General features: G+C 36.2%; 1 protein-coding gene across 1 annotated transcript in view; it reads left to right on the top strand.

The window, feature by feature from the left end:
• The window catches only part of LOC309657791 (uncharacterized protein), a 689,801-nt gene extending 674,047 nt beyond the window's left edge, over positions 1-15,754 (top strand). Inside the window, exon 6 of the mRNA XM_082455686.1 lies at positions 13,287-15,754. The gene's annotated coding sequence lies outside the window, so the exon portion shown is untranslated. The remainder of the gene's footprint in view (positions 1-13,286) is intronic.
• Positions 15,755-16,404: the final 650 nt, after the last annotated feature.

The following is a 16,404-nucleotide window of genomic DNA, read 5'->3' as shown; positions in this document are numbered from 1 at the left end:
TTATTAATTGTAATTAAGGGATTGATGATGTTTCACATTAAGATTACATTACTGAGGAAAAACCCTAAACATATGCTTAAGAAGTTAAAGTGAATTTCTGGCTTCCACTCAAGATGTCAAAAGCTAGAAAGTGTTGCTTTCACTTGAACATTAAGAAAAAGTGACATAATTTCTGAAAGCATAAATTTTCCTGAGCCCTTCAGAGAACTGAGGTCACAGGGCAACCAGCTAGTCTGAAATATAGGGAAAGACAGGCATCTGCAAGGAGCTGTAGGCACTGGCTTTCCTGGGGAAGAGCATAGAAAGAAGACAGAGACACCATTCAAGTGGGAGAGAATATTTTAGCCAAAATTTCTAGCTAATTGCTAATGCTAGGTGGACTATCATTAGAATTTAGAAGCCCCTAGAATGCAGACACAAAGGGAATTTGCAGACACTCACATATTGTCCTTTATGGACTTTCACAGGGTACTTAGAGCAAGATTAGAGTCTGGGGAAGAGATTGAAGAAAGCCTCCCACAGGCTGCAGGCTTCAAAGAGGGGAGTGGCCATCTCCTCTCTGATAAAACCCTGGCTGGACCCTTCTGTCCTATGGGGGAAAAAGTCTTAAACCACTGGGAGAAGGATGGCAAAATACCAAAAGACCCATTGTGGCTGAAGCAAGAGAATAAAAATAATTCTCTACCTGAGGCAGGGCAGAAAAATTATCCAGGGCCCAGGCTCCTGCAGGGATAGGGGCAAGTTCACAGACAAAGGCACTCCCTCAACACCCAGGGACTTAGTGCATGGCTAAGGACAATAGAACCCCACCTCTGAATTCTGCCACCAGACCATAAAAAAGTCAGCTCACAAGTTATAACAGTATAATTCTGGGAGAGGGGCAAAAAACCTAGAAAGAGAGATTCTCTCTGAGGTATAAATTCACTGAGAAAACCTAAAATCGAGGTAAAGCAAGAATACTTAGAAAAATCTTAAGACAACCCAACCACCAACTGAAATACAAGACAAAGCTAGAGGAATATGAAATAGATATATTTGGGAGTAACCACAGCAACAACAAAACCCAAACCCAGTTCAACTCTTAACAAGAGTGATTGAACATTAAAAGTCCAGCAAAAAAAGAAGCATATGTGTTTGGGGCATAAATACTAGTTGCCTCAGTTTATTTGGTTCTACAGATGATGTCCAAGACACAAGAAAAAGAAAGAAAAAAGCCCACTGTCAAGAGACAAAACACACAATAAAACCAGGTTTAAACAAGAACCAAATGTTGGAACTATCAGGAAATATAACTATGATTAATAGGTTAAAGGCTGTAGTGGAAAAGTTGAACAACAAATATGAACACATTAAGAATTTCAGCAGAGATGGAAACCGTAAGGAAAAAAAAATGGGGGTTCTGGCACAAGATGACAATGTAGGAAGATCCTGAACTCACTTCCTCCTACAGATATACCAAATCTACATGTGGAAAAATTTCCTTTGAGGAAAAATCCTAAAAACTAGCTGGTGACTCCTACATGTTGGATATAAAAGAAAAAAACCAGAGAGGGAGAGGTTGAGACAAAATCTTGCCATAAATACTACCCCCAGTGATGCAAACCACAATCGGGAAGGAACTCAAAACCCAGTTTTTGCTCCTCTCCCTGAGGAACAAAAATTTTGAACCCTATATTTGGCTCCCCTACTTTAAAGACCTTTACCTAAGAGTCAAGGTAAGAGACAAGGTTGCCCCCACACCCCACAAACACCTGGTTTTGAAAACCAATGAGGCTTGCATCTACAAGACCTAAAGGGCTGTAGTAAACTGAGACATGGTTCTTAAGGGGCCTGTATGCAGACTCACTTGCCTCAGGGGCCAGAAAAGAGGCAGCCAATTGAGAGGTGCCCAGACTTCATGCAAAAGAGGCTTATTTGCTTATCTTAAAGTGCTGGCCTGAGAGGCAGACATCTAATTTAACACACATCTGGGTACTGGCTGGGGTACTCTCTGGGGATGAAGGCTGGTGGGTGCCATCTTTGTGCTCTCCCTCTACTTCACTCCAGCTCCCCAGTATCTCCTAGAAAGGAGCTTGTACCCTCTTCTATCACCCTGATTTTTGTGTCTGCCTGCCCCCAGAGGACACCTCTATATTGCCTGGCTCTGGTGGCCAGTGGGGCTTATGCTTATGAATCCCACAGGACAGTAACCAATGGAGAAAGAGTTCTTAAACAGCCACTACCCCCAGGGAAAAGCAAGAGACAATAGTGCCAGTAGTACAGTCTTTCTGTGAAAGAGACCTATTAACTTATCTTCATAGCTGAAGCCTGAGGGGCAGGCTTCTAATTAAACACACATCTAGGGACTCATTATAATATTTTCTAGAGTGTGGATGTTCTTTGCACTCTCCCTCTGCTGTACTCCAGAAGGCCAGTATCTTCTGGAGGGGAGCTTTTACACATATTTGGTGCCCCAATTTTTATATCTAGTGCCCGGTTTTTGTGGTTGCCACCTAGGGGACACCTCAAAATTTACTGGCTCTGGTGGCCAATGGGCTTTCATTACTGGGTCCCAAGGGATGGTAACAATAGGAGAGACAATTCTTCACCAGTTATCATCCCCAGGGCACTGCACAGAGAACAGACTGAAACACATCCCCAGTCTTTTTGTGAAAGACACCTATTTGCCTGCCCTAGAGCTTTAGCCTGAGGGTCAGGCTTCTGGTTTGTCACACATTTAGGGGCCTACTGAGATACACTCCAGGGATAGAGGATGGTTGTTTCCATATTTTCACTCTCCCTCTGCCTCACTCCAGTAACTGGTATTTCCTGGAAAGGAGCTTGTACACTCATCTGGCCCCCTTAGTTTTGCAACTGATGCCTAAATTGCCTGGCCCTGATGGCCAGCAGGATTTACACTTATGGTCACACAGGACTGTTTATATTTGCATATTTAAAGGCCATCACCTGAGGGTATGACTTCCTAAACAAGAAGGATCTCAGATAACCAACTTAACTTTACACCTCAAATAACTAGAAAAACAAGAACAAATGAAGCCCAAAGTTAGTAGATGAAAGGGAATAACATAAATCAGAGTGCAAATAAATGAAATAGAGACTAAAAGACAATTGAAAAGATCAATGAAACTAAGAGCCGGATCTTTAAAGAGATAAACAAAATTGGCAAACCTTGAGCTAGTGTCACCACAGGGGGGGAAAAAGAGAGAACTCACATAAAATCAGAAATGAAAGAGGAGACATTACAACTAATACCACAGAAATACAAAGGATAATAAGAGACTACTATGAACAATTAGATGCCAACAAACTGGACAATCTAGCAGAAATGGAGAAATTCCTAGAAACATAAAGCCTACCAAGACTGAGTCATGAAGAAACAGAAAATCTGAACAGACTGATTACTAGTAAGGATACTGAATCAGCAACCAAAAACCTCTCAAAAACAAAAGTCCAGGACAAAACAGCTTCACTGATGAATTATATCAAACATTCAAAGAAGAATTAATACCAGTCCTTTTTAAACTCCTCCAAAAAATAGAAGAGGAAGGAACACTTTCAAACTCATTTTATGAGGCCAGCATTACCCTGATCACAAAACCAGACAAGGATGCCACAAGGGAAGAAAATTACAGGCCAGTATCCCTGATGAACATAGACACAAAAATCATCAACAAAATGTTAGCAAACTGAATTAAATAGTACATTAAAAGGATCATATACCATGATCAAGTAGGATTTATTCCAGGGATGTAAAGACGGTTTAACATCTCCAAATCAATGTGTTAATCCACCTTGATAAAAATATTATCATCTCAATAAATATAGAAAAATCATTTGATCAAATTCAACATTCATTTATGATAAAAACTCTCAAAAAAGTAGGTATAGAGGGAATGTACCTCAACATAATAAAGGTCATATATGACAAGCCTAGAGCTAACATCATTCTCAATGGTGGAAATCTGAAAGCTTTTCTTCTAAGATCAGGAAGAAGACAAGGATGCTCACTCTTGCCACTTTTATTCAACACAGTATTAGAAGTCCTAGCCACAACTGTTAAGCAAGAAAAAGAAACAAAAAACATATAAATTGGAAAGGAAGAGGTAAAACTATCACTATCTGTGGATGACATGATTTTTATGTATAGAAAAACCCAAAGACTACATCAAAAAGCATGTTAGAACTAATAAATGAATTCAGTAAATTTGCAAGGTACAAAAATCAATATACAAAAATCTGTTGCATTTTTATTCAGAAACAACAAAATATCAGAAAGAGAAATTAAGAAAACAATCCCATTTACAATTGCATCCAAAAGAATAAAATACCTAGAAATAAATTTAATCAAGGAGGTGAAAGAACTGTACACTAAAAATCATAAGATATTGATGAAAAAATTGAAAAAGACAAAAGTAAATACAAAGATATCCCATGCTCATGGATTGGAAGAATTAATGCTGTTAAAATGTTCATTATATCAAAAGCAATCTACAGATTCAATGCAATCCCTACCAAACTTCCAATGCCGTTTTTCACAGAACTAGAACAATCCTAAAATTTGTATGCAACCACAAAAAATTCTGAATAGTAGAAGCAGTCTCGAAAAATAAGAGGTAAAACTATAAAAAGTAAAAATAAGAACAAAGCTGAAGGCATCATGCACCCTGATTCCCAACTACTACAAAGCTATAGTAATTAAAGCAGCATAGTATTGGCATAAAAACAGACACATAGATTAATGGAACTGAACCAAGAGCCCAGAAACAAACCCATGCATAGATGGCCAATTAATCTACAACAAAAGAGGCAAGAATATACAATGGTAAATAACAGTCTCTCCAATAAATGGTGTTGAAAAAACTTGACAGCCATATGCAGATAAATGAAACTGGATTAAAAACTTGAATGTAAGACCAGCAACTATAAAACTCTTATGCAAAAACATAGGTGAAAACCTCCTTGATATTGGTCTTAGAGAGATTTTTTTTTTTGGATCTGACTCCAAAGGCAATGGCAACAAAAGCAAAAATAAACAAATGGGATTATACCAAACTAAAAAGCTTCTGTACAGGAAGGAAACCATCAACAAAATAAAAAGGCAGCCTACTGAATGGGAGAAGATATTTGAAAATCACATATCAGATAAAAGGATAATATCCAAACTAGATAAAGAACTCATACAACTCAATAAAAACTCAAACAATCCAATTAAAAAATGGGAAGAGGATCTAAATCTTCATGTTTCCAAAGAAGACATACAGGTGGCCAAAAGACACTTGAATAGATGCTCAACATCACTAATCATCAGGTAAATGTAAATCAAAACCACAATAAGATGTCACCTCACACCTGTTAGAATGGCTATTATCAAAAAGACAGGTGATAACAAGTGTTGGTGAGACTGTAGATAAAAGGGAAACCTTGTGCACTTTTCGTAGGAATATAAGTTTATGCAGCCACCATGGAAAACATTATGGAGGATCATAATAAATTAAATAAGAACTAACATATGATCTAGCAATTCCACTTCTGGGTATTTATCTGAAGAAAACAAAAACACTACCTCAAAATTATATATGCACCCCTTTGTTTTCTGCAGCCTTATTTACAATGGACAAAATATGGAAAGAATCTAAGTGTCCATTGATGGATAAGTGGATTAGGAAAATGTGGTCTTGGGACGTCCCTGGTGGTCCAGTGTCTAAGACTGCATGCTTCCAATGCAGGGGGCCCGGGTTCGATCCCTGGTCAGGGAACTAGATCCCAAATGCCACAACTAAGAGTTTGCATACCATGACTAAAAATCACACATGCCTCAACTAAAGATCCTGCATGCCGCAATGAAGATCTCACATGCCGCAATGAAGATCCCACATGCCGCAATGAAGATCCCGCATGCCTCAACTAAGATCCAGCACAGCCAAATAAATAAATAAATATTTTAAAAAGTGTGGTCTATATATACAATGGAATATTATTCAGCCATAAAAATAAAGAAAATTTGCAACAATATGGATGGACCTTGAGGACATCGTGCTAAGTGAAGTAAATCAGACAAAGAAAGACATATTCTGTATGATCTCATATGTGAAATCTCAGAGAGAGAGAGAAACCTCATATACAGAGAACAGATTGGTGGTTGCCAGAGGGGGTATGCAAAATGGCTGAAGGTGGTCAAAGGGTACAAAGCTCCAGATATAAAATAACTAAATAATGGGAATGTAATGTACAGCATGGTGACTATAGTTAAAAATACTGTATTGTATGTATGAAAGTTGCTAAGAGAGTAGATCTTATAAGTTGTCATCATGTGCACACACACAAAAAATCAGTTGTGATGGATTTGTAATGATGATGGATGATAACTACACATATTTTGGTGATCAATTCACAATATATACAAATATAGAATCTTTATGTTGTATACCTGATACTAATATAATGCTATATGTCAATTATACCTCAGTAAAAGAAAAAAGAATAACTGGAAATCCTAGGAATAATTAACCTAGTAACAGAGATAAAGAATGCCTCCATGCTCATCAGTTGACTCAACTTGGTTAAGAAAAGAATCAGTGACCTTCATGATAAATCAATAGATATTACTCAGACCAAAACACAATAAGAAATAAGAGTGGGGGGTAGTACAGAACATTCAATATCAGTAAAAAATATGAAATTGTCTAACTTATATGTAATTGGAATCCTAGAAGAAGAGAGTGAGAATGCGGTAGAACAAATGTGTATATATATAATGCTCAAGAATTTTCAAAAACAATGAAAGGCATCAAACCACAGATTTAAGGGTTCAGAGAACGCTAAACAGAATAAATACTGAAAGAACAACAAATAAAAGCACAAACATAAACCTGGACATCATATTCAAGTTGCTATAAACCACACATAAAGAGAAAATCTTAAAGGCAGACAGAAAAAAAAAAAAAGACATTCCATACAAAGAAACAAAAAATCAGAACATACTCCTCATGAGAAGCTACGTAAGCCAGAAGACAAGAGAGTGCTGATATAAGGTAAAGTGAAATGGAGCACCATTTAGATAACCAATCTTCACTCATTAATGAATAGTAGACTGATATTTCTTAGTTCTAGCATTATTCCCTAGTTTTCAGTGTTTTTAGGGAGACACTGTTAATATCTAGGAAGTGAAATTGCAATGAAAAGTATTAATGATAATAGCCAACGTTTTCTGAGCACCTATTATGCACTAGGTGCTGGGGTAATGTTTATACATGTATTATCTCATATGATTAAATGCTAATAACCATATGATTGTTAGAATTTAGAGGAGTAGTTCGTCACTGGTGAAGAGAGAATTTAATAAAGTTCCCTGGAGATCATGAGCATAGAATCTGGCTTTTGTTTGGGGCTCTTCACCAGAAAGTAGAGAGCAGGTATAGAACCAAGGCAAAAATAACCTGCCTCACTCGCAGCAATGCTAAATTTTTAGTAATATGTACCATGTATAGGCCCAGTAATTGGTATGGCCTCTCTCATTTCTTGTAGCCTCTGCTATTTCTTAACCCTGTCCAAATTGTTAAAAATTATGTTTCAAATCTCTTTATTTATGGGTTTTTAACCAAAGCCATGTGGTGAGACAATCACTATTTCTCATAATATTCAAGGCAATATGCCTCAGTGCACTTGAAACCTTCAACTTTCAGCTTCTAGGCTTATAGAAGAACCCTATTCCCCAGGGTGTCACTGCTTTCCTCTTGACAATGAAATCGAATTGTTATGTGGATAAAAAAATTATTCTTTCATTCTTCATTTAAACACTTACAAATATTCCAGGAACTGCACTAACAACTTTATATTTTCTCATCTAAATATCACATAATCCTAGAAAGTAGGTATTGACATTATCATTCTTATTTCAAGAATGAGCAAACTAAGCCTAAGAAGTTAAATGAATTTCTCAAAGGTATACAGAGAGTCCCTAGGATAGAGATTGTGAAAACCTGTGTCTGAAGCCCCTGCTCTTCTGTGCAACATTATATTGTCCTATCCTACACCCAATATTGAACCCTAGGCTCAATACTGAACCCTACAGCAGTGTGTAGGACAGCAGTACTAACCCTGTTTTCTTGAAATCGGGCGCTAAAACCAGAGTATGATGGTGCTCATAGGACTGTAGTCTAATTAAAACAACAATTTTATACTTGCATTAAAACTCATATTAAGAGGTATTAACCAAGTATATATTGATGATCAACTCTGTGCTTGACATTATTTAGTTTTATTGTCATAGTAATTATAAACACAACTCAAGAGTTTCTAGTCATATATGCTGGCAGGTTTTATTTCATCAGTGTTTTCAAATTGTGGCCCACGGAAGATGTGTGTCATAACTACCTGAGTGCTTAGTTAAAACTATGGATTCTGCAACCCAATCCAGACTTCCTGAATCAGACAGATTCACTAGCAAAGAGGTCCAGCAACCTACAAGAAGTTCCCTGGGGTAAACTTTGCTTGCACTAAAGCTACAGAACCACTGTAATAAACTATACTCCTAAGATGATAAGCCATTTGGGGAAAGTTTTGAGCTGTTTATTAAAAAAAAAAAAAAAAGGTGGGCAGAGAAATGGTCTAGAAGACTTGCATAAAATCTCAGTTTTTTTCACCCATCAAATGCTTCTCAGGACATCTTCTAAACTACTAAGGTTTTCATCCACATTATTATTAGGTAACTTTTTTCCTATTGAATACCATAAATTCCACATCTTGCCTCTGGTAGAACTCCTCTGTGAGTGACCTATCTTAGAAAGAAATTAGAAATATTTCTGTTTCTTTAAGAATTTCCAAGTTTCTACAGCTTGCTCCACAGGCCCATTCCACAGTGAAGTTGATCTTTCAGGTCCACGTGGCTCCACTTAAAGCAAAAGAATAAAAATGATCCCCTCCCCCAAATCAAATACATCTACCTTAATTTTTATGGCATGCTTCCTTTCCAAGTATTAACTCAGGAAGATTTACTGATCCCAACTAGCTGTAGCTGACAATTTGGTTTCCTCTGTGAATGAGGAATTGCATCTCGGCAGGCAACTGGCTTGTGTTTTGCAAAAGAAAACATAAAATAATTAAGGAGATAGGAAACCTCATGTATTCATTATTTCTGTAATTAGCCACGTTCTGTGCTCTGAATTATGAATTTTTGAGAAGGCCACATTCCTATGCTCCAGTTAATACAGGCACACTGCAGAGCCTTCCAGAAAGAGACAAAAATAACCACTGAGGTAAATGGTTCAGAGCTTGTTGACCACGCCTATCAGTTTCTTTTACCTGTCAGAATCATAAAGCACCTTGGAATCCACCCCGTGCTTTCTATTTAGAGGTGGTCACTTCACCCTATAGCAAATTATAGCCATATGTGGATTCAGTTATTGATAACTTTGTAGAAGCTCATAGTAATATTAGAATAAAAATGTTCTCTTTGTTTTAAAGACTAAAGCAGAGATGGACACAAAGAACTATATCTCACTTTATCTTCTCTACTTAGAATCATGTCTACCCTTAGGACTGGAAATGGACAAATCTCATAACACTAAGAACTGTTTATTAATTATTTTTATATCAATGGATAAAATCAGAAAACCTTGCTCCAGCTTTTGCCACCTAGAGTAAGCACTTCTTCTCTTTCACACTTACTGAAACTTGAGTTCTTTTTATCCCCAGTGTGAACAACTCTGGCTTCTTATTTCCTGTACACTTTTTTCTCACCTATATTGTAAAACATTCAGCAAATATTTATGGAGTGACAAAGACTCTCTCATGGACCAAAGTCCAGGCAAGCTCCTCTGGGCCCTCTTCTCAACTAGGCTTCAGCCTACATCTATAAGAACTGCAACCCTCAGCACAAATGATTTCACACACCCCACGCTAAGAGTCAACAAACACGACCATCATTTCTATCAGCTCAAGGCCATGTTCCTAGGATGATTACCTCAGCATCCTTCGATGCCTGCCTGAGAAAGCTCAAAAACAATTTACTGTTTGTTCCAGCCAAAACCCTGACTATAGACCCCTTTTATTAGAGCATTTACTTTAGAAATTGTAAATCGTAAGTTCTTTTCTCTGTCTTTGAGATGTGTCACATCTTCTTTAACCCAGGAATGTCTTCCTCAAGAACCTGAGAGTCATCCCCTTGAAATGTTATCATCAGTACAGGTAGGAATCCTGTCTCCCAGTCTCTGTAGGAGAGTAGGAGCCTAACTTCAATAAGCACTGGTTAGCAGACAGAGTCTTTTCAAATTGAACAGTCCTACATCTGCGTTTTGCAATTTTCTAATTTCCTTTCTCTGCTAAAGCCTTGCTCATTCTCCTTCCATGTGACTTCACTTGTTCCTTTAAAATGCTGAGTCACCTCTACAAAGATTGGAGTTGAGCTCAGTTCACCTGAAGACACTGTCTCCTACTGCAGTAGTACTGAATAAAATCTGTCTTGACATTTTCAAAAAGTGTCCCATGCAAATTTTTTCTTTAACAAGAGTACTGTAAACTGAGACAGGTACTGGTGTACTGTGTTAAATAAAATGGGTGTGGATTCTATCTTTAGGGGACTGTACTGTGAGAGTAAAATTATAAGTGTGATGATTGCTAGAAAGGAGAGATAGCTGGTACCACAACAGCATACATCATGGAGATCTGACCAAATCAGAGAAGTCACAGGTATCCTTGAGGAAGTGAAAAACTGTGCCAAAGTCTTAAGGATGGAGTAGGAGTTAGGAAGGCACAAAGGGGTAAGGAAGAGTGCTGCACACACAAGAAACAGCACAGACAAGTCTTGGGCAGGAGAGGTGCTGAGAAAGGATGTAGAAGATAAACATGGATAGGGTGGCTCAAGCATGAGTACAAGGACCCAAGGAGAAGTGGGATACACTATTGTAAGGCCAATCCACTCAAGGCTTCCTTTTCTATCTTTTTAATTCTTATGGGAAATTAAGACATATAAAAAAGTAGAGAAAATACTATAGTGAACTTCCATGTATCTATCACCTAGCTTCAACAATTATCAGCTTGAGTCCAATCTTGTTTTATCCAGTCCTCACCTACACTTGCTCCCTATCCAGCTTATTTTGAAGCAAATCTAAGATATCATTTTCTTTCCTCTAACTATTTCAGTTTTTATTTCTCAAATAATGACTCCTTTAGCATACTTAACAACAAAAAAATTTTCATACTTAAAAAATAAGCAGCATCGGGCTTCCCTGGTGGTACAGTGGTTGAGAATCTGCCTGCTAATGCAGGGGACATGGGTTCGAGCGCTGGTCTGGGAAGATCCCACATGCCGCAGAGCAACTAGGCCCGTGAGCCACAACTACTGAGCCTGCGCGTCTGGAGCCTGTACTCCGCAACAAGAGAGGCCACGATAGTGAGAGGCCCGCGCACCGCGATGAAGAGTGGCCCCCACTTGCCACAACTAGAGAAAGCCCTCGCACAGAAATGAAGACCCAACACAGCCAAAAATAAATAAATAAATAAATAAGCAGCAACTTTCTTAAAAAAAAGAAAAAAAAAAATAAGCAGCATCTTAATATCATCAAACCTGGTCAGTTTTAAAATTTCTCCAAAATATATAAATATACATAAAAAATATATATGTATAAGTATATACATTAAATATATATATTATATGTATATGCATGTGTGTGGATAAAATCTGTACTAGAATCTAAATAAGGTCCATGCATTATAATAGGTTAATAGGTCTCTTAAGTCGTCTTATCTCTGTGGTTTCCACCTATATCCTTTTTACATTCCTTAAACCTGATTTGTTGGTGAAACTATATATTTTTTCCTGAGAAATTCTTGTGACCTGAACTTCGCTGATTGAAAATCCATGGTGTTATTTAATATGTTCCTCTGTCTCCTGTATTATCTGTAAATCAGTAGTTAGATTATTAGTTAGATTATGGATTGATCTTTGTCAAGAAGTCCTCATTAGTGACATCGTGTACTTCAGGAGATTGTCTCTATCTTTGTGGTGTTAGCAACCATTGATGATCATGGCCTAGATCCACTAGTTCATCAGGAGTTACAAAATAATCGCCAAATTCAATCATTCTGTACTCACTTATTAGCTAAAATATTTCTATTAAAAAATATTCCGATGGGGTGGGTATGGTGTTGTGCTGAATTGGGCGATTGGGATTGACATGTATACACTGATGTGTATAAAATTGATGCCTAATAAGAACCTGCAGTATAAACAAACAAACAAACAAAACAACTAATACTAAACTTTCATTGGGTTATTTGTATGGAAATATGTTAATATAAATGTTTCAGACATTACATGAAATTTCTAAAAATCTTATATGTTCTGGTATAATGTTATAAGTCATAATCCTAGTTATTACCTTAAAATGTATATCTCAGAAATAACTAATTTTCTTGTCAACTGCATTATTATGAACTTTCATCAAATTTTTAACTGTGGTCATTTTTAAGTCTTTTGTCATTTACAGACAGTTCTGTGTGTACTCTGATGCTTTTGCAAATATGTTCCTATAAAAGGGTTTCATCTTTAAGAAATTCATGGAAAAGACTCTGACAAGTACAGGTTTCTGGTAACTGACTGTACTGCTGAACTGAATGAATAAGCATTTTCAGAACTCTAATGAAAAACTGATGAACTCATAAAAGTGCTAACAAAAGATCAAGATGAAAAAAAAAATTTAATAAAATGGGACTGAGTGAACTGATGAGGATGAGTATAATTTTTGTGACTTTCTGTCTGAATTAAAAAAAAAAAAATCCAACAAGGACTCAGAGGCAAAGAATATACAAATCAATTTTCACTGCAAAGTAAAGGAGCTGTTACAGTGGAGGATTACTGGACTGAATGTCAATATTATGACATAGTATGAGTATGTTTCATGTTTGGTAATTGCAATCATTGTTGCTTTTGTTGTGGTCATCCATGTACAATGCTTGGTGTCAGTCTATTTATCTCTTGTAAAAATAAAATACAGTGTGTGTGTGTGAAAAAAAAAAAAAAATTCCTCCATTAACTATTTTTGTCCCTGGGGTACAGCTTATGAAAGGAGAAAGGATACATGACTGATATTTCCCTTTAATTTATAAATAATGATACTGTCAAAATAATGATAAATGAGTGCTTTTAAAATATCATTAAAAACTCAGATATAAACATATTTGTATTTCAACCTATTGAAGTTATCAACTGATTAATACTCAAATTTTTCCATTTTTGACAAGGGAGAGGGTCTCCAAGTAGTAATCTGTGGTAACTTCCTTTCTTTCAGGTATGAGAAGGTACTCCAGGTTCAGTATGTACATTTACTGCACTAGACTTGGAATTGAACTTCACCAAGAAATCCCAGCTCCTCTACAGGAAGTAATGTTTGGAGACCACAGTACAAGTAATAATGGTACTCACTGCCTCAGGGTTTGTCACTGTTTTTAGGACTTTTCAAAGACAGAGCTTTGTTTTAAAGATGTAATATATCTTGAGCTCATGCTTTAAATTCAAATTTAAGATCTCAGGATTTTTACTTAAACAATCTTTCATCTGTATCTCCTTTCTCTCATGACAATCCTGGTTTCCATGGCACTAACATACTCTGTTCTATTAGACAACACACATCTAAGTTTCTGAATAAAAGTACCAACATGACCACCAAAAAGATAATTGCTTAAAACTGTTTAAGTCTCTTTACAGCCCATTTTGTCCATAGGGTATATCTCACTGGAAATGTGTGGTCAAATCACTTTGTTTTTAATGTAATTTGGAATACTTCCCCTCCACTATTAATGCATCCACTGTGATACACAGGTTCACTTGTTTCATCTTGCTTTAGATTTTCCATATTGCTTTTTACTTACTTTTATTTTTATGTAATTATACGTATACAAAGTCAAATCTACAAACAACTTCCTCCACTGTATTCCCTCTCTTCTCCTACAGTTAATGATTTCTGTTTATATATTTTTTAAATGGAAAATTATCAGCAAATATGCAGTTATATTTGTGTCTCCCTCTTCCCTTGGATAAGTGGTGAAGATCATGCTATGGTAGTATACAGAGACATGTCTTATCCTTCTTACAGTATTCCAAAAGACAAATGCATCACTGTTTATTCAACCAGTCCCCTACTGGTTTCCAGTCTTGCAATTGCAAAGTACTACAGTTCATAGGCTGATGCATATATCTTTTCATATTCTTGACTTGAATAACTTGAAGACAGAATGCTAGAGGTGCATTGCTGGGTAAAAATGTACATGTATAAGAAATGTTCCTATTGCCAGTAAGTTCTCCATAGGGATTGTAGCAGTTTACATTCCCACTAACAGTATATAAGAGTAACTTTCCTTTTTTCTTTTTCTGAAGAGAATGTTGTCAGACCTGTTGGATCTTTGCCAATCTGAAAGGTAAGTAATGCTATCTTGACAGATGGGAGAGAGGTAAGAGGGCAAACGTTGGACCAATAGAAAAATATAGGTAAAGTCCAGGTGATAACTGGAACAAAACAAGTCACAATATATTCAGGATGGAAAATGACAGGACTGGGTGTAGGATCAAATTCAGAGACAGAAGGAAGGGAACACCAGAATGACTTAAAAGAACTATAACAAAATAAGAGTTCTTTTTCCTATAGTTTTCCTCCCCCATTCCTGCCCAATAAAGAACATTATTTTGTATGTTTCCCTCTCTTTACATGGAGCGCTTTTAAAATTGTGAAACTCTTTTGAATGAAATTTTTAAAAAATATATTTACTAAGGCAAATTGCACTAAAGAGATTTGAATGGGTCAGGATAAACATCTGTCATTTGAAATGTGCTTAAGGTTTTGCTACATGAGGCATATTCCCATCTAGGAAGTCTTACCTTCTCTATTCCTAACTGAGCTAAACAGGAAACAAAAACATGCCCTTAAAGTCCGATAGACTGCTGGAGAGTTTCATTAACCAATACTGATTCTTTGAGTTGAATTACTTGTAATTGTTTCTAACCTCATCTCTCCCCATCTTAACACTGGCAGTCCATTCTCAGTAGTTCAGTTTGCTCATCACCAGCTCCATATGCCCTGTTTGGTGGTACCTTCCCACATTAATATAGCATTTCTCTCTACACAACACTAATCCAAACCCTAACTGTACTTCAAAGATCATATTCTTAAGATTCACCTATATTCTTAGCAACTTCTCTATATAGTCTTAGCACCCACATGGGCCTTCCTTATTCTCAGTACAAGGCATACACAAAGCAGTAGAGAGGAGCTGGTTGAGTGAGGGAGGGAGACTGGAGTCCAGGGGACAAAAAAAAAAGGGTTTAATTATAAAAAGAACACCTGGGTATTTGGGGTTTTGTTTTTTCCCTTGAATCTGAAGCTTATTTAACTTTGTGAACCTGAGACAATCATGTAACTTTTCTGAGCTTCAGTTTCCTCAGGTATAAAATATAAAAAATAATTCCTGCCCTGGTTCTTCATGGAGTAATTTTTAGAGAAAAACATATGGATAAATAGTAAAATAGTACAAGTAGCAAATAATTGAGAAGAATTTTTAAACCACATTTTTACTTGCCTATCTTAAACTTGGTTTTTTTTGGATATACAGTTACATTCATACATTCATTTAAAGTCTATACTTTAAAACATAGAATGTGTTTTCCAGTGAATACTATTTTAGAAGGTACATTCTGATAAAAACCTGTTTAATCTGAACTGTATTAGAAATACCGCATATATATATATATATATATATATATATATATATATATATACACACACACACACATAGTACATATACATACATATAAGTATAAATGTATATGTGCACGTGTATATATGTATAGTACAATATATTATCTATATGGCAAAATTGTAGAAAACATTGTTATACCAGTAGGTACTAGAAGTGAAAGTTAATAAAAATGAAATTTAATCAGAATAATTTTTTGAAAAATACTGATTACTGGTACTTGAAGAAAAGTGAATTTAATTAGAGGAAGTGCAGGAAATAGATACCTTTTGCAGAGATTCTGAAGGAGATTTCTGAACACTTAAATGCATTTTAGAACTTTACAGCACACAGTCATAATTATGCATTATTTGATTTCAGAACTTTCTTGCTAATAATCAAGAAATAATCAACACGAGTCTTTTTCACGTTGTCTGGATGAAAGGTGGAGTAACAAAATGAGAAAGGGAGGTTGTTTCCTAACATATTAGCAAAAAAGAGAAAAAAAAAAAAGGTTTAAAAGAATAACTTAACAGTTACCAGTTATTAAGAGATTAATAAGAGTCAGGTAAGTGTTTTTTTTTTTTTTTTTTTTTTAATACTAGATACTGGTATTTGTTTGCTTTTGTTTATGCTCAACTTATCAAAGGATAGTAAACATATTTTTGTAAATGCATGAAT

Source organism: Balaenoptera physalus (assembly GCF_965194825.1).
Source record: "Balaenoptera physalus genome assembly, chromosome: 3".
In the NCBI taxonomy this organism is placed as follows: domain Eukaryota; kingdom Metazoa; phylum Chordata; class Mammalia; order Artiodactyla; family Balaenopteridae; genus Balaenoptera; species Balaenoptera physalus.
This window is presented reverse-complemented; position numbering and strand designations above follow the sequence as displayed.